Raw genomic sequence first — 13071 nt, forward strand, 5'->3', positions numbered from 1 at the left:
ATTAGGGGTGCGAACATGGATATGGAAAAAAATCTTTGGAGGAAGCGCTCCCCCGGATAGGCGCGATGCGGTGCGAATTATCCGGATTAATTGAGCTCAAATGCGGATATCGAGCACCAATCGAAAATCAAAGAACGTGAAAAATGAGGTAGGAGGTTCGATAGCTTTTGAAAAGTAGACTTTAAAAACAAAAACAAAAAAATTGACATAAATAAATAAGATTAGGACCTAAACGTAATTAATTAAAAAGTTTTAAAAAAATTTAAAAATTATTGTAAGGACTACAAAAGTCCCGGTGCTCGATAGCTTTTGAAAAGTAGACTTTAAAAACAAAAAACAAAAAAATTGACTTAAATAAATAAAATTAGGACATAAAAGTAATTAATGAAAAAGTTTTTAAAAATTTGGGAAATTATTGTGAGGACTACAAAAGTCCTCACATTCCCTCTTATATATAATATAAGTAATATACAAACTAGTTAGACATAGATCCGTGCTAAGTCCAGATTCAAACTCAAAATATATATACACTTATATATACATTCATACTTATACACACACACACACTAGTTAGACATAGACCCGTATTAAGCTCGGGTCCAAATTCAAAATACAAAAACATTAATTTATATTACATAAATATAATGTGTCACATTTTCTGCCGCATAATTAATTTAATGTATTTGCAGGTTAATAATATCTTATTGATAAGTTTTATAATTATTAAAGTTTCTTCGTCACACAATTAGATGATTTTTAACGAAAATTTATTTATGAGGAAGAAAGTTAAGTAGGAAAATTAGCAAACCCCAAAGGGACACAAGTGATTCGATATCCTCTACTAACATGATAAAGTATGATATTACAACTTGTGAGGATCATCAATTGAAAGATATTTTCATATTTTTGTGAATTTGTGAGCATGTGGTTTTTATTTATACATAAAAATAGATTTCTTTTGATATTTATCAAATTTTTAGTCATTATTTTATGTATCAAGGTTTATGCAAGTTAAATGTGATGTTTAACCTTAGTTTCAGACGAAATTTAAGCAAAAACTTATATTTATTAAAATGAACCTCAAGAATCAATAAAATTTAGTTCTTCATATATACTTTATACTTAAAAAGTTTAATTTTAGTTAATCAAACAAGAGATTTTAACGATAACTGGATCTTGACTGATAACACTGTCTTCATTTTCAACACTATATGACATCATTTAATAAATTTTACTTTCTATGTTTATAATAAATCATAGATATTTCGTAGGTGATGTAAAATTGTCCATAGTTTTTTTTATTCATTAAAAAATTACATTCTTGTAATTTTAACTAAAAGGATAATTTAACTACATTACCTTACATATATTCTTTAATCTCAATTAATAGTAATCTACCTTTCACCACATTAACCTCTCTCCATATTTATCAGACTCAGGTATGGGTGAAAGAAAAAATTAATTCTATCTTGATTTTCTAAAGGAATAAATATTTTGGATCAATTATTTTTAATAACCATGACAAGTAAAATAGAGCAAAAAGACTAAATAGTTTTTAAACTATACCTGAAAATTATTTTAAACGCATATGAGCTCATTAAAGTATAAATATAAAGTAAAAGAAATTCCTACATATAAATAAAAGAACTTTCAAAAATTCTCAAATTCCATAATACAAATATAAAGTAAAAAAAGCGCCTACATGTAAGTATCTTAACAAACGAACCAACAACAGGAAAAAAGAAAAAATCGAAGAATAATAAGCAACAAATGAAAAAGGAGAAAAAGAGAAAAGTAAGAGACCAACAAGAAGCAAGAATATCTACCGAAGAAATGACTATTTTTTCGGTTAATATATAAGATCAATAGAAGAAAGTAATAGGGGAAATAAGGTAGGAGGTTCGACAGCTTTTGAAAAGTAGAACATAAGGACAGAAATTAAATTTGACTTTAAAAAATCAGGTTAGGAGCTAGAAGTAATTAATTGAAAAGTTTGAGATTATATTAGAAACTTTTGTGGGGACTACAAAAGTCCCCTGGTTGTCCCTATATATATATATATATATATATATATATATATATATATATATATATATATATATATATATATATATATATATATATATATATATATATACTCCCTCGTTCACTTTTACTTGTCCACTTTTGACTTTGCATGCCCCTTAAGATTTAATAAATGATGTATTTATTCTACTATAATACCCATATTAATTGGTGTCTAGACTCATTGGACTTGGAGAATAATTTGAAAATGAGTAATTAACGTTAAGGTAAAACAAGAAAAAAAAAGTTTTTTTCATGATATGCTAAAGTGGACAAGTACAAGTGAAAATTTATTTTTAATATAGTGGATAAGCAAAAGTGAACGGAGGGATATTAAAAGTAGAAAGCTCTAAGGTTTCAAAGTTGAATTACGAAAATATACTTCAAAAATTGATCGATCATTTTACCCTTTTATTACATATACTAGTAAACTTGTCCGCGCTTCGCGCGGTTATAAGAAATAATAGTAAATTCACGATATGACCTTCTTGCAAAAATGTTGAGATAAAAGAAAATTTGCAAATAGAAAAGATAAACAATTTTTTTATATATATATATGTATATAAAAATTAGTTATATAAATTTGATTAAATTTAAAATATAAATATTTTCGATGATATCCATTGGTGCAGTTTCGGTTATTCAAACTTGATAAGCATTTCTTAATCAATTAGCTTGTATTTTTAAAAAAGTTTTAAAAAAAATGAATTCCTTATTCTTGGAAACAATAATGTCTTTGACTAATATATTTAATATATTCATATTTGCATACTATTTTGCTAAAATACTTCCATTGTTTCTCTCGTATTTTGAAAATAATAATAAGAAGATATGTGAAATAAAAAAAAAGTACAAAACAAATAAATTTGCACCTCTTTGCTAAACCTCTTTTCTTCATTTTTTTTTCTTTTTTCTTGACATTTTTCCGTCTTTAAATCTCCCTTATTACATTTACATGATCATTTCATAGCACTATTGTACTTGTTTTCTCTTTCTCCTAGTTTCTTTGGTTTTCATTAGTTTTCATTAGTTCCTTTTTTGTTTGTCCTTCTTTAGCTACTTGAAAGTAAAAGTTATAACTTGCACATTCTTGTTTTGGAAATCAAATGATCTTGCAAATGTAATATTTGTATGAGCAGATTATGTAAAAATAATAATATAAGAATCTTGGTCAACATAAAATTTCATTGCACTTACAACTTTCAATATTATAAATAATAAAAATGAATCACTACTTTGAGAAAAAAGAACAAACTTTAATAAGGGAGGAACAACTTTCTCTGCCTCAATACATACTATTCATATACTGATTGTTGTTACTGTCGGAAACTTCTTCTTATGCCTTCTTGGTATCCTCCCGCTTAATTCCAATCTGAATTTGTTCACTTTTCTCATATTTGTTATTCTACTTTCGTTTTTCACGATTTTGATTCTCTATTTTCACTTTCTTGCAGACTCTGCTCTTCCTTGAGTAAATTTTTCTTCAATTGTAAAAACGTAAATAGGAAGAAATAACTGCTCTTCCTCGCCTCATCTGTCCAAATTCCTCCCCGTCAGTGACACCTACATAACCCTCCACCGTCTGCACTCTTGCTTCATCTCATGTACCTCCATTTCATCGAGCCTTGCAAAACTTCCTTTTTCTTCATTATCAAGCGTTTTTCGGAAGGAAAAAAAAAAGAACTCCAAATTTAAACTACACCCATAGCCATAGTTTTTAAATGGATGGATGATAAGGTAAAAACTTTATTTAGGTTTGAGAGCGCAAAAGGTGAATTGGTTCCTCCAAAATGTTTAATAACCGAAAACCCACGTAAATGATCATCATTATGATGTAATGAAAACACCACATTCATTATGTATTTAATCCGCAAGAAATGGAGAGGCAGTAAAGATTAAGAGTAATTGATAGTAATAAGAAAGTCACAAACGGTTAAAATTTTAGCATCAGTAAGAGAGTTAACAAAATAATTTTTTTTTTTTTTTAACATACACATTTAACATAATTAAGAGAGTTAAAGGAGTGACTTTTGAGTTTTATTTTAACATAACGCATAAATTGGAAAAGTAAGAAAAAATTCAAAAAAAAAAAGGAGAAAAAAGATCACTAATCAGCTGATCTCTCGTCTCGTCTACTGAGGAGGTCTCTCTGGCTATCTATCAGAACCTGCATGCATGAATACAGCATCCCCCAGCAAAAGGGACGTCAGTACGAATAATGTACTGAATATGTAAGGAAGATAACAACTGAAATGAAATAACAAGCTGTACTCTGGATATATCAAGAAAGGATCTGGAGGTTGTCTACCTGGGTTTCCTCTCATCTGAGGCAAGATAACATAACTCTATAGATATAAGTCCGTGACCCGAGGGTCAGGCATAGATTACCCCACGACTCATAGGCCAGGTATAATCAACTCCATGACCCATAGGTTAGGTATGCGCAACTCCGTGACCCGTCTGTCCGGCAGCAACTCCATGACCCGTAGGCCAGGCGTATATATATATATATATATATATATATATATAATGATAATTCGAAGGCAACATAATAGCCTATAAGCAACATATACACTAGTTATACCTTCTGTCGTTCTATCATCTTATATAGCTCGACTATTCTTATACTCATTCTTAAATAGAGAGGAGTATTATAATAAGGTCATGGCAACCCAAGTACAATCTTCGTGAATAGCACATCCTTGTGCAAATAGTCAAAGGTGGCTCAATAGTAGGAATCATGCCAATGAAAAGAATGAATAGCCTTAACATGCCTCGATTCGTCAATGACCTTCTGGCAAGTTTACTGGAGCTACCGTACCATTCCCTATAACAAGAAAAGTAGGTACAACCTCAATAGGCTAAAATGAAACGGGCAGCATTTCCCCTATAATGAAACGGGCAGCATTTCCCCTATAATATCTACTCCGAGCCAATCCAAAACAACTCCCAACATCAACAATAACATCAACAACAACATACACAAGCTAAACTCTTAGAATTCCAGCCACTACAACTCAAAAGTATACTCCAAATCAGTCCACACAATAACAACAATAGCAACTTATATGATTTCCTGCCATTAATTCCGTAGTTCTCATCTCACAATTTAGTTATGACCTGGATGAACTTTAAATATATCTAGGAGAAAATAATTCTTGGCTAATATGCCGAGAACTAGTCTTTTTCCACCTTACTTCACTTCGAAGAAAGCCTGAATTCAAGAATGCGATAAAAAGGGAACAACGAGATCGAAGCGGTGTGCAAAACCCGTGCGTTGTTCTTGATAAAAATTATATCATGCTCCCTTAGAATTTCAACTCACGTTGCTACTATATCAATACAAAGTTGTGTTGCTGTCATAAGGATGGAAGTCACGTTAATGTCCTTCCCAAAATAGAAATATATAAGATTGGACATGTATACTTTTGTTGCTTCCCCAAAGTAGAAACTCACGTACAACCTCTCCAAAATGGAAATACATTTCTGTGCTTGCATAATTTTGTTGTTGCCCCAACCCTTAGTCTTACAAGACATATTCTCTCTAATTCATATAGCAATCATGTTTTCTTAGTGGAATGTAGGTCCTATCATAAATGATGATCTTGCAAATAAATTCTAAAAGGTTGCCACCTAACCACCTTATACTTAGCATAGTCATTAGCTAGTTATTTCCCTAGATTACACGTGCATGCACCGCAATTGACACCTATCCATGTAATGATAATTGATACCATAATTAATTTCTTGCTTTCCCACTTTATCCCATCATTTAACCGATTACCCACATAATTAATTCTTGATCTCAATTTACTTAAATAATGAATCACTTCTAACACACTTCACATAATCGTTATCATGATCACGTAATATAATACTAATCCATAGCTTCTTTTTCCAAACACAATATTTTTCAATCACCGTTGTCACACTTCAAAGTCTTAAATCATTTCGGGACTCCGCATTTTTATACCACGAGCTCTTTATTTTTATACTTGAATATGACAAAAATTATCCGGAGCTCGGGTCTACTTACATACGTCGAGCGGTTCAAACCATAGATCGAAACCTCGGGGTGTTACATCGATGCAACTTATACCCTCCGATTCGCTTAACCATCTTAAAAATAATCTTGTCTTGAACTTATGTCAATTAACTTACAACAAATCCAACGTACAAAAGTACGGGATGTAACATCTAACCCAACCACGAACCACCTCAATCTTCTTAGAATCCACCATAATACCATCCTTAGACACTACATGTTCCAAGAATGCCACTGAACTAATCCAAAAACTCACACTTCAAAAACTTAGCATAAAGTCGCTTCTCCTTCAGAATTCCAAGCACAATCCTCAAATGATGCTCGTGCTTCTCTCTACTACGAGAGTATATCAAGATGTCATCGATGAAGACTATAAAAAAGGAGTCCAAGTACAGTCTGAGCACTCTTTTCATCAGGTCCATAAAAGTTGTTGGACATAACCAAAAACTCGTAGTTACAATAACGGGTTCTGAAAGTTGTCATACGGATATCCTCCACCCTAATCTTCAACTGATGATGACTGGATCTCAAGTCGATCTTAGAGAACATTGAAGCACCCTGAAGCCGATCAAATAAATCATCGATGCACGACATGGGATACTTGTTCTTGATTGTAACCTTGTTCAACTGTCGATATCAATATACATACACATAGTCCCATCCTTCTTATTCACAAATAGCACATGAGCACCCTAAGGAGAAACACTCGATCTAATAAACCCCTTCAACTCGATTAGTAACGTCCGTTATGGCCGAACAGAAATAGGCTTAGTGCTCGGCTCTAAGTCAATGCAAAAATCAATATCCCAATCAGGTGGAACAGCTGGTAGATCAAAAATACCTTCGGCAACTCCCTCGCGGCACTAGTATCAAGAACTTACGCTAAATAAGCAAAACACCCCTTCTTCAACATCCGTCAGGCCTAAGAAAATTTATAAGCCTCTTTGGTGCATGACTAATAGCACCCTTCCACTTCAACCTAGGAACTCCCGGCATGGATAACGTAGCTATCTTGGCATGACAGTCCAAGATCGTATAGCAAAGGGATAGCCAATCCATGCCTAGAATAACGGGAAAAGTCGTCCTCGAATGAGAAGCGTAACTCATGGAAACATTAACTATGGGATTCTAAAACATTACCTGTACATCTAAGGCACACCCGTACATCTAGGGCACACATGATTTGGAAGGGTTTCCACATTACGCTCTAGTCGCAATCGCATGAAATAGAGTCCTAAATGCCATGTAGCTTCCCAATTATAAGTGCGGTTCACAACACACCCATAAGTAGGACTCTACAAGCACAGCTTCATAGACTCCTTAGGAAACAAAAATGATCTGATACCAAGTCTGTGACGCCCTAAACTTGGGTGAGGCGGACCATCCATATATGAGACTATGCAAATGCACCTGATTCACATGATACAACATTCTGTATGAACAATTGAACGATGTCACTGGCGCACACACACACACACACACATATATATATGCTTACAAATTACATGAACATATGACTACAATACAAATGTACGCAAGTGACCCACAATGCATGTCTATGAAGCATAAAAAATTACAAGGACTGTACAACTGTAACATCGATGGGACAGGGCCCCGACCTAGCCGATATCTCTATGTATCAATAACAGTACTAGACATAACTCGGCTTCAGGAATAAATGGAGCTCATCACCCAATAGTTGAATGTCCGCACGTATATAGTGAGGGAGTCTGCCAACTTGTACATTTAGACCTGCAACATGAACATAGCGGCCCCGGCAAAAGGGACGTGAGTGCAGAAAGAATTGTACTCATATGTAAAGCAGATAGGATAGTATATGCAAATACTAAAACTCATATAAGAGGCAAATGAAATGGAAACACAATATAGAGAAGAAGCTGAGGAATAACTTGTGAATACACATTTACAAATTTGTTATTTAAATCTTTGGTATAATACGCCACGTAGGGCCTGGTACATAGAAGTACGCCAAATGTCCATCCCCCAATATTTCGACAATAGCGGCAAATGAATCCCTATTATATAACCACGCATGATCTATATGTGATCATTTTCCACGAATAGGGCTACTACCTATGAATACGTCAAATGTCCATTCCCCAAATATGCCCGTGTCATGCACGAAAAATGATATCTATGTATAAGCCACATCTAGGCCCCGTACTATAGACGACAAATGATTTTCCCCGCATACATGTATAGTAAACATAGTTAGGTTGCTTATGATTACCTTTATTGGACTTGCTTCGGAAGTAATATAAGACTCAAATGAAACCGTTATATGTGGAATAGTTCATTCGATACACATGTGATACAAGAAACAATATGTAATCAAATGAAAGCTTAATAATATAAGACACATGGATTTCCTTATACAACAAGACTTATCGTTCTGGACTAGGCTAGGAGTCCTTCAAGATCCTATGAAAAATTGATACGATAAGAACAATACCCCATGAAGGGGACGGTGACATCAAGTATTCAAGTAGAAGGCTTATGATAAATACAAAGAACCCTATAAGCTCACGCTAAAACTCGATATAATATAAACAATTTTCCAGTTATGGAACAAATGAACATCATGTATCGAATAGAAAATTCACGATATTACCTATTATAGAGTTTTCATTTAAGAAAGCAAGACATATGATGGAGTCTTATGTCAAAGGACACGAATAGGATACAGTTTCTACATCCGTACATCAGTTACGACACTTAACTCAAGATCTTCGAAATTTGTACACCAGTTCTCTTCTTACGCTCTTGAAGCTATCCTCTGTATTTAGTGAACGTAGGAAGACTTGTTATAATCTTCACACTACTGGTGGTAGGATTCACATGTGCACATATGCTGCTAAACGACTCAAACCGAGGCGCTGAGGTTCACCTTTTGAGGACACATGAATTTAGCAATAATACAAGTAAACCAATTATACAAACGTGATAACCGATGAAGTATGTTAGCTTTGGAAGGGATCTTCAATATAAGAACTATAATAGTATAAAGAGATTTGACTTATCAAGACATAACATATCAGAGACAACAATGAAAATAGGCGTAGGACAATTCTTTATACAAACAAAAAACCTATGACGTTTCACAATGTCACCAGAATTGTTACACCTTGGACATTTCATATCGTTGTGCTGTGAATAGACTAACGCAAGTTTGAGGTGGACATGAAGTCCTTATGACTTTAAGGAGGGCATTTGGTAGTTTTAAAGTTTCAAGATTTTAAATTTATATGAATCAGTGAAACTAAGTTCGTCGGAGGAAGTGAAGTATAAGTTGTGTTTGGGAAAGTTTAGTGATTGTCGAGTAAACAATTATTTAGTAATGTCTTGGGAAGGAGTTATAGGGCTCCTTGGATAGTTACTGAAGTGTTAAACAAGTGCCAAGAAGATGTTATAAGGATTTTAGATCAAACGAATCAACGAAATCAATTTTGGAAAAAGAGAGTTATACGACCACTTATACGGTCCGTATAATGGTCTGTATAATAGTTACAGTGAAGGGTCATCACTGGTGGAATTATACGGTCACTTATACGGACCGTATAAGTGTCCGTAAAATCCAATCGGGCAGCTTTAGTTTTTTTTTTATAAATATATGACCCAAGTTCTTATTTTTCATTTCCCATCTTCTCCACACCTCTTGCGAACTCTAGAAAATTCCACACAATATCAACACAAATCCAAGAGAAATCAAAGATTAAACACTAAGAATCAAGAGAATCAAGTGCAAAGAGGTTCACTAGGGTTTGTGGAAGTCAAGAATTCCTTTGGTATGGAAGTTGGGGTTTTTCTCTAGTGAAGTATCTTCATCCAAGTTTCCTTTTTATATGATCAAAGGTGAGTTTTACCTCCATTCCATGTTATTAAAAGTATTTGAGTGGTTGAATGACTTGGATGAGAGAAGAAAATAGAATATGAGCTCAAATATGAAAATAATTATATTTTGAGTAGTAAGTTAACTTGAGTCATGATTCTCAGTATGTTATGAGTATAATGCTGTTATGAATGACACTAATGATGTTGCGGGAGTATTATATGTAGATGAATATGGTGTTGTGTTGTAGTTATTGATGTGTATGACTTTGAAAGGGAGTTTTGATAATTGAACAATGCTTAACTTGAAGAAGTCTATTGACTATTGTATTGTGGGTGTTACTATTGATGTTTGGGAGATGCTTACTATATGGAGGAAGTTGTTGAAACAAAGGAAATACTGCCCAATTTTCGTTAGCTCTTAGTCGCTTTAGTTAGACTTATAGCCTGTTTGGCCAAGCTTATTTTCCCCCCAAAAGTACTTATTTTTTCAATAAGTGCTTATTTTTTAAAAAAATGAGGTGTTTGGCCAAGATTTTTAGAGAAAATAAGTGCTTTTGGAGAGTAGCAGAAGCAGTTTTTCAGAAGCTAAAAAAATAGCTTTTACCCAAAAGTACTTTTTTGAAAAGTACTTTTGAGAAACATACACATAGAAGCACTTTTTAAAAGCTTGGCCAAACACTAATTGTGCTCAAAAGTACTTTTTAAATTAATTGGCCAAACACAAACTGCTTTTAGCCAAAAGTACTTTTTTTGAAAAGTACTTTTGAAAAAAATACTTTTTAAAATAAGTTTGTTTTTAGAAGCTTGGCAAAATAGGCTATTAAGCATGTTTCTAATGATCTAACCTTAGTACGAATTCTTTTGTATGTAGAATTGTGAGCTTGGAAGGAAAGCGTTTAGTGGATAAAGTTAAAGAGACGTAAAGGTACGTTAAGGCTAGTCCTCTTTCTTTCAAAAACATGACTCCTATATTACGATTTCTTATATATATCCATGACCTTCTTATATCCCGAGAGTTGAAAGTTAAAGACCCTTAAGAGCTTCTTATGAGAAAAAGACGAGATGTTTTCTATGATAATTATGATGATGATGATTTTAATGCTAGAAGTTCCAAAGCTTATGGTTGCAAAGATATTATGAGATAATTTAGCTTATCCTATGATTTTCTTGCTTTCACTCATTGTTATGCTCTCACCTTATGTTACTTGTTCCTTCGAGATGAGATGTAGTGATGATGATTGTTCCATAAGATAATCGGAGGTCACCGACCTTATGTCACTCCGATATGATTGTAGCTTTAATTGGGCTCTCATGCATGCTTTCTGTTATGTATATGTATGATTACACCATGCCTAGTTGGCCGGGCAGACACCACTACGCTGGGCATAAGTGGGCGGCTTATGGATAACACCGTGCCTAGTTGGCCAAGCAGTCACCACTAGTGGGCGGCATAAGATGGTTACCCCGAACGCGGGCTAATGATGATCACACAGTACCTATATGGTCGGGCAGCTTATGTATGTATATATATGACATGATGTTGTTTTAATGTAAAAGTTAGCGTGCATGACTCCGCCTTAAGAGGCAATTAGTTGCAGGTTATCCCTTTATCTTATGCTCTCTTATTTCTTTACTATGTTGTTATACATGCCTTATATACTCAGTACATTGTTCGTATTGACGTCCTTTCTTTTATGGACGCTGCGTTCATGCCGGTAGGTAGACAGGGAGATGGTACAAACGCTTAGGAGCTCTATCCGCAGATATACAGGAGCACTCCACTACTCCGGAGTTTCCGCTTATTGGTATATTCTTTTGTGCACATATTTGGGGCATGGCGGGGTCCTATACCGTCCTTATGATTTCAGTACTCCAGTTAGAGGCTCGTAGATACATATGTGTGGGTAGTAGATGTCATGTGATCTCTTGGTGTATATGTTCTGTTTGTCATCTTGTAGCCTCATGGGCTTATGTACATATATGATTTGAGAGATATTCGAAGATCATTTCATGATAAGCTTGTGTTGAGAATGGTGTATGTTCAGGTTGAGTTTGATGATAATTCTGAAAGGTGGTGCTCGGTAGGCTAACTCCGGGTACCCATCATGGCCCTCTAGTTGGGTCGTGACAAAAGTGGTATCAGAGCAGTTCTGTCTTAGGATGTGTTTACGAGCCGTGTCCAGTAGAGTCTTGTTTATGGGTATAAAGCACACCACACTTATAAGCAAGAGGCTGCGGGGCATTTAGGAATAATGACCGTCCTTCTTCTTCATAGATAGGGTGATAGAGCTATGTCATAAGATTTCTCTTTTCCCTAATTGTGCGTTATGATTTCGGCATTGCCAGTAAAGAGGAAAGTAACAGCCGCCCAAAAGGGCAAGACTGTGACAGCACGGTGGACTGAATGGGAGTCCCCGGTACATATAAAGGAGGGTGAGTCCCATAATGAGGCTCCATCTCATACTTCTCACACTCCACCTATTTTAGAGGAGAGTGAAGGGGCCTCAGCTCCAGCTCCAATACCTTCAGTCCCTCCACCGGATGCTTCGGGCCAGCAGATGACTGAGGCTATTCAGTTATTGACCCAGCTAGTTACTGCTCAGGCTCAGCGACAGAGTGCGGGTCCAGGAGATAGAGCAGTTAGTGCAAGGGCCCGTGATTTTATGAGTTTGAATCCTCCAGAATTTTTCAGGTCAAAGCTGGATGAAGACCCACAAAGCTTTATAGATGAGATGCTGAGGAAGCTGAGAATAATACATGCTTCCGATACGGAGTCAGTGGAGTTGGCTTCCTATAGGTTGTGGGATGTAGCCGTTTTATGGTATACTAATTGGATATCTTCGAGAAAGGAAAATGCACCTCTTCCGGTATGGCAGGAGTTCGTAGATGCTTTCAGCTGCCATTATTTACCACCTGAGGTCCGTCGGGCCCGAGCTGATAGGTTTTTGAATTTAAGGCAAGAAAATATGAGTACTCGGGAGTATAGTCTCGTTTTCAATTCATTGGCTAGGTATGCTCTGACTATTTTAGCCGATATGGGAGATCGGGTGCATCGATTTGTGAGTGGTCTAGGGCCACATTTAATCAAGGATTGCTTGAAAGCTTCACTT

This window comes from Lycium ferocissimum, chromosome 6 (genome assembly GCF_029784015.1).
Source record: "Lycium ferocissimum isolate CSIRO_LF1 chromosome 6, AGI_CSIRO_Lferr_CH_V1, whole genome shotgun sequence".
NCBI classification, from domain to species: domain Eukaryota; kingdom Viridiplantae; phylum Streptophyta; class Magnoliopsida; order Solanales; family Solanaceae; genus Lycium; species Lycium ferocissimum.